General features: G+C 56.9%; 1 long non-coding RNA gene across 1 annotated transcript; it reads right to left on the bottom strand.

The window, feature by feature from the left end:
* Positions 1-846: 846 nt before the first annotated feature.
* LOC122682232 lies at positions 847-5,642 on the bottom strand. Its single transcript, XR_006337272.1, has 3 exons — positions 5,572-5,642; positions 3,526-3,754; positions 847-1,142 (listed from the first exon to the last, which is right to left on the bottom strand). It is a non-coding gene; the product is annotated as an uncharacterized LOC122682232 (long non-coding RNA).
* Positions 5,643-7,847: the final 2,205 nt, after the last annotated feature.

The raw sequence follows: 7,847 nt of genomic DNA, 5'->3' as shown, positions 1-7,847 counted from the left end.
ATATGATGGCGAGTCAGGAAGAAAGAAGGGCTGAGGGTGATACTGGAGGTGACACTTCAGCAGGGTAGCCAGGGAAGGCGTCCTGGAGGCAGTGACATTGAGATGAGATCTGAATGCCACGTGGGACCCAGCTATGTGACACAGCTGGGGGAAGAGCATTCCAGACACTTGGAACAGCAAGTGCAAAGCCCTGGGGTTAGATCACACCTGGTGTGTTGGAGAGATCGCAAGGAGGCAATTGGACTGGAGAAAAGTGAGTTAGGAAGAGAGAGTGGTGATGAGGAGGTCAGAAAGGTGATGGGGCCAGACGAAGCAGGGCCCTGTGGGCCTTGGGAAGACTTTGGCTTTTGTTCTGGACGTGAGCCACGGGGGGTCCTAAGCAGAAGGGCAAGATCTGACTTAGGATCCACCTGGGTTTAGCAGGATCCTTTGGGCTGTGTGGAGAATGGTGAGATCGGCAGGGAGGTGCTTTGAATCCAGGTGTGGAAGTGAAGGGCAGCCTGGCTGGGTCTGTGTATTTCAAGGGTAGGACTGAGAGAATCTCCGACCACGCATTGGATGCGGGACAAGAAATGAATTGAGAGACCCCAGGGTTTGAGCCTGAGCACCCGGAAGGGTGGGGCTGTCATTTCCTGAACGTGGAGAGCTGTGGGTGGGCCCAGTGCCCAGGTCTACCCTCTGCCCACTCCCTGAAAGCCCCCTGCTGGCCCCTAGCCCACCCCAGCCTCTGCGGGGTCAGGGCATGGAGGGAGAGAGTGAGCACTTGGCCCCACCCAGGCCTCCAGGCAGGAAGGGGGTGCCCAGGGCCTGGCCACAGGGTGACACAACAGTTAATAATTTTGCCACTGAGTTTTGCAATGGGCACTCTTTATCGACTGCTAAAGCGAGTGGGATTTTGCAACCATCCCAACGGGTGATATGGCTAATGCCAGGCCAGAGGGACATGGGACCAAGCCACGGGCATCTCCTTGACCCACAGGGACTGACGCTCCAGCAGGCCATCCAGGGCTGAGCCATCATGGCGCCATGAAGGGCTGGCAGAGAGCTCTGGCCTCTGGGTCACGAGATTCCAATCTCAGCTCGTCCACTTGGCTGGGGACCTTGGGCAAGTCACTTCCCCCCTCTCTGGACCTCAGCTCTTCCTCTGTAAAAAGGAGAGCAATTAAAGGGATTGTTTTCAAATTACTTTAAAACTATTACCCAACCTACCATTTAACCTTTATTGAACATTGACTGTGTACCAGGACCCGTGCTTAGATGCTTTCTCTACATCATCTCATTTAATCCTCATGTCTTTTAAATTTTTTAAACTGCTGTTTTCCTGTTTTACAAATGGGGAAACTGAGGCTGAAAGAGAGGAGTCCCAGGTCAGCCAGCCTGTGAGGAGCAGGGACTCAGACCCAGGCCTGTCTGAGTCCAAACCGAAGCTGTCTTGGGAAGTCACTGCGGGTCTCTGAGGCTGTTTCCTCATCTGTACACTAGGAAGCACAAAATGAATAGAATCAAGCAGCATCACCCTCAGAGGGTTGGTGTCCAGTACTTGGGCTGCCCTGAGAACACAGGGGCCATTGGCATTATCACCAGGATTGCTGCCGCAGCCAGCACCACCCCTCAGGGTGCCCAGCAGCTGGGATGCCCCTCCTTCCTGCTCCATTCAGCCCTGCAGGGCACTGACAGGGCACAGGCTTTAGGATCATGGCCAAATCCCTCCTGCCCTCCTGCTGTGACCCTGGGCACATCCCCCCTGTCCCCTGGGGCAACAATTCCCAACCATTCCAGCCATTTACAGGCCAAAGGAGGCCACTGAGGCAATGATAATCCCGGTATGCTGGGCCTGCCAAGCAGTCCTATGGAAAGGGGTCGTTTACCCCATCAGCAGAGGAGGACACCAAGGCTCAGGCTGGCACATGACTTGCCCAGGACAGCAGTCCAAGCAGAAGGGGGCAGAGATGCTGCTCCACCATGACAGGGCCTCTGCCTGCTGAGGAGCAGATGCAGAAGCTTTCCTGCGAAGTCTCTCTCTGTTTCTCTCCTTCTGTATCTCCCTGCCTTTCTCTTCCCTCAGTGTCTCTGTCTCTCCCCCATGTCTCTCTGTCTCTCCCCATGTCTCTGTCTCTCCCCCGTGTCTCTCTGTCTCTCCCCATGTCTCTGTCTCTCCCCCGTGTCTCTCTGTCTCTTCCCATGTCTCTGTCTCTCCCCATGTCTCTGTCTCTCCCCCATGTTTCTCTGTCTATCCCCATGTCTCTATCTCTCCCCATCTCTCTGTCTCTCCCCCATGTCTCTGTCTCTCTGTCTCTCCCCATCTCTCTGTCTCTCCCCCATCTCTCTGTCTCTCCCCCATGTCTCTGTCTCTCTGTCTCTCCCCATCTCTCTGTCTCTCCCCTGTGTCTCTGTCTCTCCCCTGTCTCTCTGTCTCTCCCCCATGTCTCTGTCTCTCCCTCAGTGTCTCCACCTCTCTGTCGTTTCTCTCTGGCCCTTCCTCAGGATCTCTGGCCCAGGCTCCCTCTTCCCCTACATTCCCTTTGGGCCTGCCCACCTCCGCTCCACTCCTGGCTCTATCAGTATTTACTGAGGTGAAGGCGTCTGGCCACCTAATTTGCCTGACACCGTCACCCAACCATACGGTTCCGCTCACAGCCACCACCCAAGGGTTCCCTAGAGAGGGAAGGCAGGGTGGGGGGCCCACAGCCTCAGTGATGCTCAAAATGCCCCCAGTTCAGGCTCCACAGCTCCGGGCCCAGACCAGGCCCCAGCTGGATTCTCTCTTATAAGGCAAGGGCAGACTCTGCCCACAGTGCCCTGCGGGGCGAATGCTGATTGGCCCAAACCAAACGTGGCCCTCTCTCTCCCCTTGCAGTGATTGGCTGAGATTAGATGTGGAGTGTATCTGTGGCCAGTGAGATGCGGAATTCTGCCAAGGGACTTCTGGGAACAGTTTCTTCATTCTTCAGAGGACACGTGAAGGCCTTTGCCTGCCTTGACCATAGCCACAAGAGATGGCAGGAGATTTGGCAGCCATCATGGAGCTATCAGGAACTGGGCTGAGAAGAGAGGACAAACCCACGAGGTGGGAAGAACCTGAGCCCTCAGTGACGCCCAGCCCACCCCAGCCTCCAACTCACCAACCATTTTTCATTCACTCATTCGACAAATCTTTATGTTACACCTAGTGTGTGCCAAGCCCCGTGATGGGCACTGGGGATAGAGCGGGAAACAGAATTGACACGGTTCCTGCCTTGCATTCTGGAGTAGGGAACAGACCTCCATCGACTGAGCAAGTGTAACCATATGGCCATAATGATGGCTGCAAGGGGAGATCCACAGAGATGAGGCCAGCGGAGGCGGGGTGGGGGAACGGGGAGGAAAACACTCTAGCAGTGAGCATGAGAGGGAGCGTGGCAGGAGCCTGGGGGGAACGTCAAGCAGCACCTTCGGGTCATGATGAGGAGGTTAATCCTTATTCTGAGGGCAGTGGGAACCACGGGAGACTGTTGAGCAAAGTTGGTGCACAGAGATCCTGCCTACATTTCCTGAGGCTCCATCGGGCAGCACGTGGAGAGGAGATGTAGGGATGAGGCCTGGAGCAGGAGAGCAATCGTCCAGACCTGAATGGTGCTGGGATGGGAAACCCCGAGCAGGGGGGCCGGAAAAGGCAAGACTTCAGAAGGTGGTAGTAACAGTCCTTATCGATTGCTTCCCACCGTCAGGCATGGTTCCGAGCGCTTCACAGACAGTATCCCATGTAAGCACATCCCTGTGAAGTGGGAACTCTACGGTCCCTGCTTCACAAGGAGGAAACTGAGGCCATCGTGGGATCAACGCCCAAGACATAGCTCAGACCCTCACTTGCCAACACTTTCTGCCCCCACGTCAATGGGACTCAGGACACTGTAAACCTTGGGCATCCAGGGCTCCTTTGGGCTGTCAGTCACCCTGGACTCTCCCCGCCCCCATGGGGGACACATGGGAATCTCGTCATGTGTCCCCCCTTTCCTATTCCACTCTCCTTGAGAAGTCACTGCTATCACACACAGGGTCTCCCAGCCATAGACCCCATTTCCCCCACGCCCCTCACTCTTCTACAGGGCAGGACCCCACCCCCCGTGACTTGGCAGCCCAGCGGAGGGCAGGGACTTGCCCGAGGCCACCGAGCCTACATCTGAGGTGAGGCCACTGGGGCCTGTGCTGTTATCTGCGGCCAGAGGCCAGAGGCCCAGTGGGATAGCTGGGGCCCCTGATACAGTGGCCTGTGGTCCCAGCCCCCTCGATGTCAGGCAAGCCAGGCACAGCCCAGTGATAATCAGGACCGGATTCTGGCCAGTGATTGATTACAACATCACAGCCAGAGCCGCCCACAGCTGTGAAGACTCAGAGGCAGGATCTGCTGAGGCTGGGACTGCAGGAGGGGCAGGGATGGTGCAGGGAGACCCAGGGGTTCCTCTTAGATCCCTTCCTAGGAGGAATCCACACAGCAGAAAATGTCCAGGCCACTTCTTGACGGTCACTGGCTGGCTCACAGCGGGACACAGTGGTGACCAGGCAGAGCAGGTGCCTGTCCTCAGAAAGCTGACACTTGCGTAGAGGAAACAGGCATCAGAGCTGGAGGCCCACTAAAAGGAAGGAAGAAGAGGGGCTCCCCTGGTGTTCCGGTAGTTAAGACTCCAAGCTTCCAATGCAGGGGGCATGGGTTCAATCCCTGGTTTCAGGGAACTAAGATGCCACACACTGTGTGGCTTGGCCAAAAGAGTTAAAAAAAAAAAAAGAAGAAGAAGAAGAAGAAAAGGAAGGAGAGGTGCAGGAGAGGCCTCCCAGTGAGGTGACTTTGAGCTGAGGGCTGAAGCGTACATAGGACAGAGCTCTGGGGAGAGGATGAGGAAGAGAATCCCGGGAGCATATGCAAAGGTCCTGTGGTGGGCCCAGTGTGGACTATGTGGGGTAAAAGCGTAGAAAGGGAGGGTCAGGGTGATGAGGCAGGACCAGAAACACATCAACAGGCACCTCTAGGCCAAGGTGAGGGGCTGCGATTTTAATTTATGGGCCACTGGGAGCCACGGAAGGCTGTAGGCAGGGCTTAGATGTGCTCAGACCAGGAGTCCAGGGCATCAGATCTGCAGGATGGCCTGGAGGGGCCTGAGCAACTTCAGGTTCTCAGATCTGAGGCTCCAGGCCTCTGGGGCCCTCCTCAGCCCAATATTCAGGGCTCTGGCAGCCTGCAGGCAGAGGCCCAATGGAGCCAATCCCAGGGACCCACGGCCCCTGCCTGCCTGCCCCCACCTGGACCTCCCAGGGAACATTCCAGGCAGCGATTATCTCAGGTTCGAGCACTAATTAGCCCAGTTTCACCTCAGGCCTCCCCAGCTCTGCTCTGAGAGGGCCCCGTGGAGAGGCAGCCTCCAGGTACAAGGTCCCAAGGGAAGGCTGGAGGGGCAAGAGAAGGGGGCCCCCAGAGCTGGTTCCTAGGAACACACAGACCTGCAACTGCAACCCCGAGGTGTGGAAACAGCCCTGCTGGCGATGCCTGCAGCAGCTCCACCCCGTGCCCACACCCTCCCGCCTCCAAGCACCCTCTACCTTGGGCAGCCCCAGGCTCCTGGCCACCCCCACTCCTGCCCCGAGATCCCCACTGTGTCTCTCCTGCTCTCCGCCCTCTCCCTCTCTGTCTCTCCCCATCTCCTTGCCCTCTAGCCCCAGCTTAAAGCCCAGGCACTCTCCCCTTCCCCGCTGGTCTCCAGCCCGAAGCCCCAGGTTGAGGGACGCCCTTCGGGTCCCAGCCCCTCGGGGGCACAGGGTGGGAGTGAGTGACGCTGAGAGGCCCCAGGCAGACGAGTGAAGACCGTGTCTGCGCGCTGACTGCTCCAACCCTGCCGGTTTTTCCAGCTCAGCTCCACCCTGCATGGGGCCGCCCCCTCCCCAGGGACCTACCCTCCTTAGGCCAAGTGGGGCCTGGAGAGGAGCGTCCTGGAAAACAGAAGGGGAGGCAGGACCAGCTCGCCTGGGCCCTCCAGCCAGCCCAGGCTAGGGCTGGAAACTTACCACCCTATGAGCATGTGGGGGAAACTGAGACTCAGACAGGGCTTAGGACCACACAGCTGAATAAGGTCAGACTTTGAACCCAGGACCCAGGAAGGGGTGCAGATATAAACAAAGGTCCCCTTCTTGCTCCTGACCCCTGGGTCTCCTTCCCCAGAGGTCACCCTGGTCCCAGTTTCTTGTGTGTCCTTCCAGAATCATCCAGGCACATCCATATGTCTCTTCTTTTACGAATGTTTTAACACAAGTGGTGGAACAATAGGAACTGTTCTGCACCTGCTTTTTCCCTTAGCCGTATCTTGGAGATCTTGTCTTATCAAAGCCTTCTTCCTTATTTCTAACGCCTGCCGTGTCCTCCAGGGAGTAGACCAGCCCCAGCGAACTTGCCCAGCCCCACTAATGGGCATCCTGGTTGTTTCTAGTCCTTTTTCTATATATATATACATGTAAATATATAGAAAATGTCACAGTGAACCGCATCCTCCCAACACACACATGTGTATCCACACAGGTTCACCCACTCGCTGGGCTGCTGACCCGTAGGAGCCAATTGTCTAGGAAGGTGGCGGTGACTGTAAAACCCAGGGATAGGCTCAGAAATCATCACAGTTGCAGACTTCTGGATGCTCCAAAGCACCCGAAGTGGGAGCTTGGGTGAAGGACCCTAGAATCTGCGTGTTTAGCAAACACCTCCCAGAGAAGAGGGACTCGTCGAGCTGAGAGGCTGTGGCAAAATCGTGGACGGTCCAGCTGTGTTTTCCAGCCGTGCTTCCAGCTCGCAGGGCCCAGGGGTACACCCTGCCCTCCATCTCAGAGGCTCCCTTTTGTTCCATTCATGTGGGGCTCTGGAAACATTGGCAGGGGTGGTAAAAAGGACTCTGCACAGTGAAACGTAAGCAATAATGAAGCTGAAAAATCAATAAATGGGGAAACAGAGGCAAAGAGAGGCAACTGGACAAGGCTGAGATTCCACAGGGCCTGGTGTTGATGTGCGGCCAGGCTGAACTTGAACCAAGGTCTCCTAACTGTCAGGCCCCAGGTTTTCTGTTGCATGCTACACACCCCGGTCCATCTCCTGTCAGTTAGCCAGCACTGATCCAGCCACCCACCCAGGGATCTGCCTACCAGCCCATCCCTCCTCCCCCTCCTGTTCACTCTTCATGTCATCACGCAGCCCACCCTACCCATCCAAATCCATCCATTCATCTATCCATCTAGCTCCCTGTCCACAGACCCTCATCCAACCACCCACCCCCAACCTCCATGCAGGATTCGGAGCACTACCAAGTGCCAGGTGCCATTCTAAGCGCTGGGGGCCCAGCATCCACGAGACAGACCGGTTCCTGCCCCAGGATCTCAGCGCCTAAGGGAGAGAGTGAGCACAGATAGAGAATCACACACATGCAGACCCTGAACGGGGTCCTGGCTGTGAAGACCATGCAGAGGGTGGAAGCGAGCACGTGGAGGGCGAGGGAAGGCCTCTTTGGGTGAGGACCCTCTCCAGTGAGGGTTAGGTCAGGAGTAGGCAGGAACCTGGGGGAGAGGGGAGGGAAAGGCATTTGTTGACGAGGCAGCAGCATGGGCCGAGAGTTAGAGACAGAGGAACAGCGAGCTGGGAGCTGGAGGAGTGGCCCTCCAAAGAGGAGGGAGGGTGGGAGGTGAGCAGGGCTGAGGCGTAGCTGTGAGCAAGGACGTGCTGGCCAGGGAGGACAGAACTGATGGGAGACCCAGCTACGAGGTGTGCAGGAGAGGGATCCTGAGAGGCCTGGGAGGCCTGGGGCAGGAGCCACAGAGCAAAGACCACAGGCCAGGAATCA

This window comes from Cervus elaphus, chromosome 23 (genome assembly GCF_910594005.1).
Source record: "Cervus elaphus chromosome 23, mCerEla1.1, whole genome shotgun sequence".
Taxonomy (NCBI): domain Eukaryota; kingdom Metazoa; phylum Chordata; class Mammalia; order Artiodactyla; family Cervidae; genus Cervus; species Cervus elaphus.
The sequence above is the reverse complement of the archived record's forward strand: the minus strand, read 5'-3'. Positions and strand labels throughout refer to the sequence as shown.